At 42.6% G+C, this 8,380-nt stretch overlaps 1 pseudogene; it reads right to left on the reverse strand.

Annotated features, from left to right (window-relative positions):
• Positions 1 to 3,667: 3,667 nt before the first annotated feature.
• On the reverse strand, positions 3,668 to 5,433 carry LOC143776893 (E3 ubiquitin/ISG15 ligase TRIM25-like; annotated as a pseudogene).
• Between the last annotated feature and the right edge of the window lie 2,947 nt (positions 5,434 to 8,380).

The raw sequence follows: 8,380 nt of genomic DNA on the forward strand, positions 1-8,380 counted from the left end.
GTAATGTGTACAGTAAATACACAAGCAAGAAAAAAAGTAAGCAAGAAAAAATATCTTGGTTAAATCGTTTCTTTGCGTCAAAGTCTGTACGAACTGACAGCACCGAGTCATATATACTGTATATACATAGATATATCACACACATTATACACAGTATTCTAATATACACATACACTAAATATCCACACATTACAGGTTGTCTACCTGTCTCCTGATGTCTTTACTCAGGTCTCTTGGCTTCTTCAGATGATTTTTCTTGAGTTTTTCTCCTGCGCTCCTCAACACTCCGAACCCAGTCCTCAGTCTTCTCTATCTTTGTTGTTAATTTTTTGAGAACATTTTTCAATTTCAAATCTAGCATTTCCACATGGTGGTGTACTATGGCCGCATAAAAATATGTGCCCTACACTGTGTCCCTGAATAATTGCCCATCATGATGTTCCCTGCACAAAATATGACCACCCACAGTGTCCATTTTATGGCATATGACCTCAACATTGTCTTCTCCTTTCCATAATCGGTAACTACTTCACATTGCCCCCTCACACAGTCTCCAACTCCAACTAAATACTGTGCCCCCTCCTCATACCACACCCATTATTCATACTGTACCTTCCATACTTTGCCTTCACACTGTCCCCCCCATGCTGCCCCTCTCTATACTACCACCCTATTACCAATTCTCTATGCTGCACCCCTTAAAACACTTTTCTCATATCACTTTTTTCACACATTATCCCTACTGTCTCCTCACAGGCCAATTTCCCATATTGTCTCCTGATACATTACTTCTCCCCATACTGTCTCTTCTCACATTTCCAGCCCATACTGTCTCCTTACAATCCCCCCCAGCTCCGCCACCCATACTGTATCCTTACACATTTCCCCACAATAAAACTTCCTCTCCTGCCCGGCTCAATTGGTACGCTTACCTGATCTCCTCTTGCAGGAGCGACTTCAGCAAAAAATTGGAGTTGGATCCTACACAGGACTACTACAAGGAACTAAACAAGTTGGTATCTTGTCTGCCCGACGAATCCATAAGAGCCAATGACCTGATACCAGAAAGTCCAAGAACAGGGACATTCTACATGCTTCCTAAAATCCACAAATCTGGAAATCCAGGAAGACCAATTATTTCATGTGTGGGCACCCTTACTGAGCAGGTATCTGGATGGGTAGAGGGTATTCTTAAACCCCTGGTAAAAGATACACCCAGCTTCATTCAGGACACAACTGACCTATTGAATAAACTATCAGCAATAGGTCCTCTACCAGAAGGAACCATCCTGGCCACCATGGATGTGGAATCTTTGTACTCCAATATCCCACACCAGGATGGATTAAATGCCTGCAAATTCTTCCTGGAAAACACAGGGACTGATGCAAATTCTGTGGTGAAACTTATAAAATTCATCCTCACCCACAATTACTTTGAATTTGACAAGAAGATCTATCTACAGGAGACTGGCACAGCAATGGGAAGTAAAATGGCCCCACAGTATGCAAATCTTTTCATGGCCAAGCTTGAAAGCGACTTTTTGTCCTCATGTCCCATCTGGCCTCTGGCGTACTACCGCTACATTGATGACATTTTAATCATCTGGACGGAGTCTGAGCCACAGCTAAAGATGTTCCATGAACAGTTTAATCAATTTCACCCTACCATCAACTTGACACTCAACTACTCCTGTACTGAAATTAACTTTTTGGACACCATCATTAAGCTGCAGAACAATAAAATAGAGACATCCCTGTATCAGAAGCCAATCGACCGTCCAACATACCTTAAATGGGACAGTTTCCATCCAAAACACATTAAAAACTCTATTGTCTACAGCCAAGCCATCAGATACAATCGTATGTGTTCCAACCCCATGGATAGGGATGAACACCTTGGTCGCCTCAGAAAGACCTTTCTGAATCAGGGCGACCATCCAAGAACAATTGAAAACTAGATCACAGGAGCCACCAGAATATCAAGGAATCACCTGCTACATGACAAAGCTAAAGAAGAAAATAACTGGGTACCTCTAGTAGTTACCTACAATCCAAATCTGGAGGCGCTAAGGGGAGCTGCACGGAAATTACAACCTTTACTACAAAAAGATGCCCGCTTACAATCCATTTTTCCAGACCCCCACTACTGTGTTTTAGACAGCCCCCAAATCTAAGAAGCATCAAGAGCTCCCTGTCCTCTCCAACAGCTGCAGGTACCTTTCCCTGCAATCAGAAAAAATGTAAAACCTGTCCATTTATAATGACCACGGACAAGATAAAGATCCCCAATTCACATCAGGACTACAAGACACCAGATTCTTTCAGCTGCGTCACTTCTAATGTGGTGTACCTAATTATTTGTACTAAATGTGCATCTGTATGTTGGGGAGACAGGGCAGAAACTGAGAACAAGGATGAACTCTCACCGCCATACAATAAGGGAAAAAAGAATGGATCTACCTGTGGCAATACATTTTTGTCTCCCAAATCATAGCATTATGGACATGAAATTACTTGTATTGAAAGGTAGCTTCAAATCTAAGAGAGACAGAAGAGTCTGGGAATATAAACTGATGACGACCTTTGACTGTCTTAGTGGTGGAATGAATGTGTCGCATGGATTTATGTCTTTTTACATCAACTAAGGAACTTGCCCCTCAGACTATGAGGGGTCATCACAACAGAGACCCCAATCAGAGGACAATAAAACATTTCTTATCTAAGAACTGGCCCAACATTTATGGACATAACCGTTTATCACTCATGGTAATTCTGCTTCATGCCACCTGTCTTATCCATGTTTTTTTTTTTCTGTGCTATGTTGTGCATAAATTTGTGATTCTTCAGAATTTGTATTAGTCTCTGCCTGATGAAGAGACCTGTGTAGTCTCGAAAGTTTGCAATTTGTTACCATCTTTTCAGTTAGCCATTAAAAGGTATCAACCACTGAGGACTCTCAATTCTAAACATTTTTCAGCAGCATGGTCAGCTGACCTGATCACACTGTTGACTTTGCCTTGACCTTGAATTGCCTGCAATCAGGGCTTCAACTGTATTCATGCCTGAAAAATGCAAGTACAATTGAATTCAGGTAGTTTGACAGCCGACTCGGAGAATGACCGAATCCCCACTGTGGCGGCAGCAAAATGCCACCACCTAGGAGACATCCCGGAACACTGCGCTTTCTGCCTGCTGCAAAAAGATGCAAATGCCACTCCGGTCCACCTACTGTACATACACCACTGACGATCGTATGAAAACGTCCTCTACTAAAGGGTTGTTTAATTAAGCAGATAATCATTTAAACAATAAAAGACAAGATCATAACTCAATACTAGCAAACAATATCAGATGATACCAAGGTTTATATAGGACAATAATCAAGAATGAAATGGCTGAATAGTGAAGGTGTGTACAACATTTAAAGCTAGGGAACTGTTTTTTGCCTTGGAAGACAATCAACTTGATTTAGTACTTGAATTTACATCCCTCCTTTTTGTCAGTCAAATCGGTGAACCAGTGAACAATTTCAATTTGTATTACACAATTTTCAAAAGTTTAATGAGAGTTTTTTTGATTGCTTAAACGATTTTATGCAGAATTAATGAGCGTTTTTGGATACATTGTTCAGTTGCCGAACACATTCACATTGTACAGTTATTGTGAACAATGGGTTATTAACATTAGAATCTGATGTATCGACCAATGCAAAGGCAGCTTAAGTGAGTGGGAATTATAATTAGCATATATATATGTATATATCATCAGGAGGATATATACCATAATTGTCAACTCATTAGCAAAAAATTATCCCTTCCATATTAGATTTATCATCAGTTTCCTGTTTATTACAGTTGCTGCTTCCCCCTAATATCTTTATCGAAGATTTGTACAGACGTAGTGCTGCATAAAGGGGCTCCGTGAAGATGGCAGTGAAGGTGTGTAAGTGTATGATGGGGTCACACAGCTCATAAAAGGACAACTGCCCGGCCTCATAATCCAGACATATCCTGACCTTATCAATGGAGATCTGCTGAGATAACGGGAACTCACTACTGTCATATGTCACTGAATACTGATTATTATATCTTCTCAAACTCCAGGATTTTGTATTATCTCCAACACGGGATTGATGCCCCCTCCTGTCTATACTGGGATAACACATCCCCACCCTCCAATCCCCTAATCTACTGCTCTCCACATCCCAGTAATGTCGTCCTGAGGTAAATCCTCTCCTGCTCATCACCGGATTACACAGGAATCTCTCTGCTGTTTCTGAACGATTCTGGTTCATTTATGTCCAGGTTGCAGTTTTCAGGTCGTCTGATATAAGGAGATTATTACCAGCTGTGGTTACATCCAGTAATATGTCTGCAGGACCCTCCACATAGATCCCGCTCCTTATACCTGATATTACATCACATAATGTGTGTAATGTGTGTGAGCCACATCCAGGTCATCTCCATCATGGGGCTGTTCATCATGTCCCCCTGTGTCCTCATCACCTCCCTCCTCCTCAGGATCACACGAGTCACCGGTGTCTGGTTCCTGTAAGACAGTCAGTGGATCCGTCATGTTACACAGCTCCTCAATGTGTCTCATCTTCCTGGACAGCTCGTCCTTCTTTATTTCCAGCTGATGGATCAGAGCAGAGAGTGACAGTGACTCTTCCTTTTCCTTCCTGGAGATCTCACTCAGGACCTTCTCCAGGACTTCCACCCGTCTCCTGATGTCTGTAGACAGGGCAGTGACTCTCTTGGCTTCTCCAGCTGCTTTTTCCTGAGCTTTTCTCTTGCGCTCCTCCAGACTCCGGACTCTTTCCTCAGTCTCTTCTCTCTTTGTGATCAGTTTCTGGAGAACATTTCTCAGTTTCTCCTTCTTCTTCTCAGAGGCGTCATTCAGTATCTCCACCTGATGTCCCCGATGTTCTCCGCCCAAACAGCAGAACACACAGATACAAGCCGTGTCCTCAGTGCAGTAATATTCCAGGATCTTCTTATGGACAGAACATTTCCTTTTCTCCAGAGAAGTGCTGGGATCAGATAAGACGTGTTCTGGTGATTTGCTGTGAACCCTCAGGTGTTTATCACACAGAGAAGCCTCACAGCGAAGACAGGATCTAACAGCAGGTACAGGAGAGTCCACACAGTAAGTGCAGCAGATCCCGGTGATCTCCTCTCGTTCTCGCTGAGTAATCAGGAAACGTTCTGCGACTTTATGAAGATATAAGTTTCTCATCAGTGCCGGCTGCTGGTGAAACTCTTCTCTGCATACAGGACAGGAATAACCTCCAGACCCGTCCTGTGTATCCAGCACACGACCAATACAGACCCGGCAGAAGTTGTGTCCACATCTCAGCATTACAGGATCTGTATAAGTGCTCAGACAGATGGAGCAGAGCAGCTCTTCTCTCAGATCAATAGACGCCATGGCTGACAGAGGAAGAGAGAAAATAAACTACAATTATTTAATACTCAGAAAGCAAAGTTTGGGTTCAGCTATGTAGACACAGGATACGGAAAAATTATAACAGGTATTCAGTCCTCTATATTTTTTGTTGTATGAAAGTGTACAGGGCCGGTATCTGCACCCAGCGCAAGCGGGCAAGTGCCGGGGCCCTGAGCAGGCGGAGGGGCTCACTCACCATCGGGGTCACTGGCGTGCTCTGGGGGCCCGATCCCCCGCTGCTTGCTCCAAGCCCCGAGATTTGCCATACTCGCCTCTCCCTGTTTCTGGGCTGCGGTGTCTTCCGTCCTCTGACTGTGACGTTTCAGGTGAGAGGGCGCGATGATGTGATCAGCGTGCGCCCTCTGCCTGAACAGTCACGGCGCAGAGAGCCGGAAGACACCGAGGAGTCGGACAGCGACGAGAGGTGAATATTTTTTTAAATTTTTTTTTAACCTCTTTACCCCCAAAGGTGGTTTGCATGTTAATGACCGGGCCAATTTTTACAATTCTGACCACTGTCCCTTTATGAGGTAATATTTCTGGAACGCTTCATGGATCCTGGTGATTCTAGCATTGTTTTCTCGTGACATATTGTACTTCATGATAGTGGTAAAATTTCCTTAATATGACTTGCGATTATTTGTGGAAAAAAAACTGAAATTTCGCAATTTTCCAACTTTGAATTTTCATGCCCTTAAATCACAGAGATATGTCACACAAAAATACTTAATATGTAACATTTCCCACATGTCTACTTTATATCAGCACAATTTTGGAACCCCATTTTTTTTTTATTGGGGAGTTATAAGGGTTAAAAGTTTACCAGTGATTTCTCATTTTTACACCACCATTTCTTAGGGACCACCTCACATTTGAATTCACTTTGAGGGGTCTATATGAAAGAAAATACCAAGTAAGTGACACCATTCTAAAAACTGCACCCCTCAAGGTGCTCAAAACCACATTCAAAAAGTATATTAACAAGTGATGAGCGAATATACTCGTTACTCGAGATTTCTCGAGCATGCTCGGGGGTCCTCCGAGTATTTTTCAGTGCTCGGAGATTTAGTTTTTCTTGCCACAACTGAATGATTTACATCTGTTAGCCAGCATAAGTACATGTGGGGATTCCCTAGCAACCAGGCAACCCCCACATGTACTTATGCTGGCTAACAGATGTAAATCTTTCAGCTGTGGCAAGAAAAACTAAGGGTATGTGCACACGCTGCGGATTTTGCCGCGGATCCCCAGCGTTTCCGCAGCAGTTTCCCATGCATTTACAGTATAATGTAAACCTATGGGAAATGAAAACCGCAGTGCAAATGCTGCGGAAAAAAACGCGCAGAATAGAAAACTGCAGGTGTAAACCCACAGCGGAATCCGCAATAGAAACCGCGCTAAATCCGCAGTAAAAACCGCAGCGGTTTTGCACTGCGGTTTTCCAAAATCCGCTGCGGAAAAATCCTCAGCCCTCAAAGATACGTGTGCATATACCCTCAATCTCCGAGCACTAAAAAATACTCGGAGGACACCCGAGCGTGCTCGAGAAATCTCGAGTAACGAGTAAATTCGCTCAACACTAATATTAACCCTTCAGGTGCGTCACAGGAATCTTTGGAATGTTTAAATAAAATTAACATTTAACTTGTTTTCACAAAAAATATTACTTCAGATCCAGTTTGTTTGACTTTTCGATGCAAAATTGTCTGGAATTGAGATCGGACGCCATGTCACGTTTGGAGAGCCCCTGATGTGCCTCAACAGTGGAAGTCTCCTAATTCTAACTCCAACGCTAACCCCAATATACCCCTAACCATAACCCAAATCCCAACACACCCTTAACCCTAATCCCAACCCTAACCACAACTCTAAGCCCAACACACCCCTAACCCTAATCCCAAACCTAACCATAACCTAAACCCCAACACACCGCTAACCCTAATCCCAACCCTAACCACAACCCTAAGCCCAACACACCCCTAACCCTAATCCCAACCCTAACCACAACCCTAAGCCCAACACACCCCTAACCCTAATCCCAACCCTAACCATAACCTAAACCCCAACACACCTAACCCTAATCCCAACCCTAACCATAACCCTAATCTAACCCTGACATACCCCTAACCATAATCCCAACCATAAACGTAATCCTAACATTAATCCAAACCCTAATTTAGCCCCAACCCTAATGGGAAAATGGAAATAAATACATTTTTTTATTTTATTATTTTTCCCTAACTAAAGGGGGGTTTGATTTACTATTTATAGCGGGTTTTTATGTTTGGCAGCTGTCACACGCTAAAAGATGCTTTTTATTGCAAAAAATAGTATTTGCATCACCACATTTTCAGAGCTATAATTTTTGCACATTTTGGCCCACAGAATCATGTGAGGTTTTGTTTTTTGCGGGACGAGTATTTATTGGTATCATTTTCGGGCACATGACATTTTTTTATCGCTATTATTACGATTTTTGGGATGCAGAATGAACAAAGACCAGTAATTCATTAATTTTTTTTTGGGGGGGCGGGCGTTTATACCGTTCCACATGTGGTAAAATTGATAATAATAAATAATAATGATAATTTTATTTATATAGCACCAACATATTCCACAATATTTACAACTTATAGAGGGGACTTGTACAGACAATAGACATTACAGCATAACAGAAATCACAGTTCAAAACAGATACCAGGAGGAATGAGGGCCCTGCTGCTCGCAAGCTTACAACCTATGAGGAAAAGGGGAGACACGAGAGGTGGATGGTAACAATTGCTTTAGTTATTTGGACCAGCCATAGTGTAAGGCTCGGGTGTTCATGTAAAGCTGCATGAACCAGTTAACTGCCTAAGTATGTAGCAGTACAGACAAAGAGGCTTCACTGCATGAAGTGTATGTGAACATGATGCGAGGAACCTGATTGTTT

This window comes from Ranitomeya variabilis, chromosome 5 (genome assembly GCF_051348905.1).
Source record: "Ranitomeya variabilis isolate aRanVar5 chromosome 5, aRanVar5.hap1, whole genome shotgun sequence".
Classification (NCBI taxonomy): Eukaryota; Metazoa; Chordata; class Amphibia; order Anura; family Dendrobatidae; genus Ranitomeya; species Ranitomeya variabilis.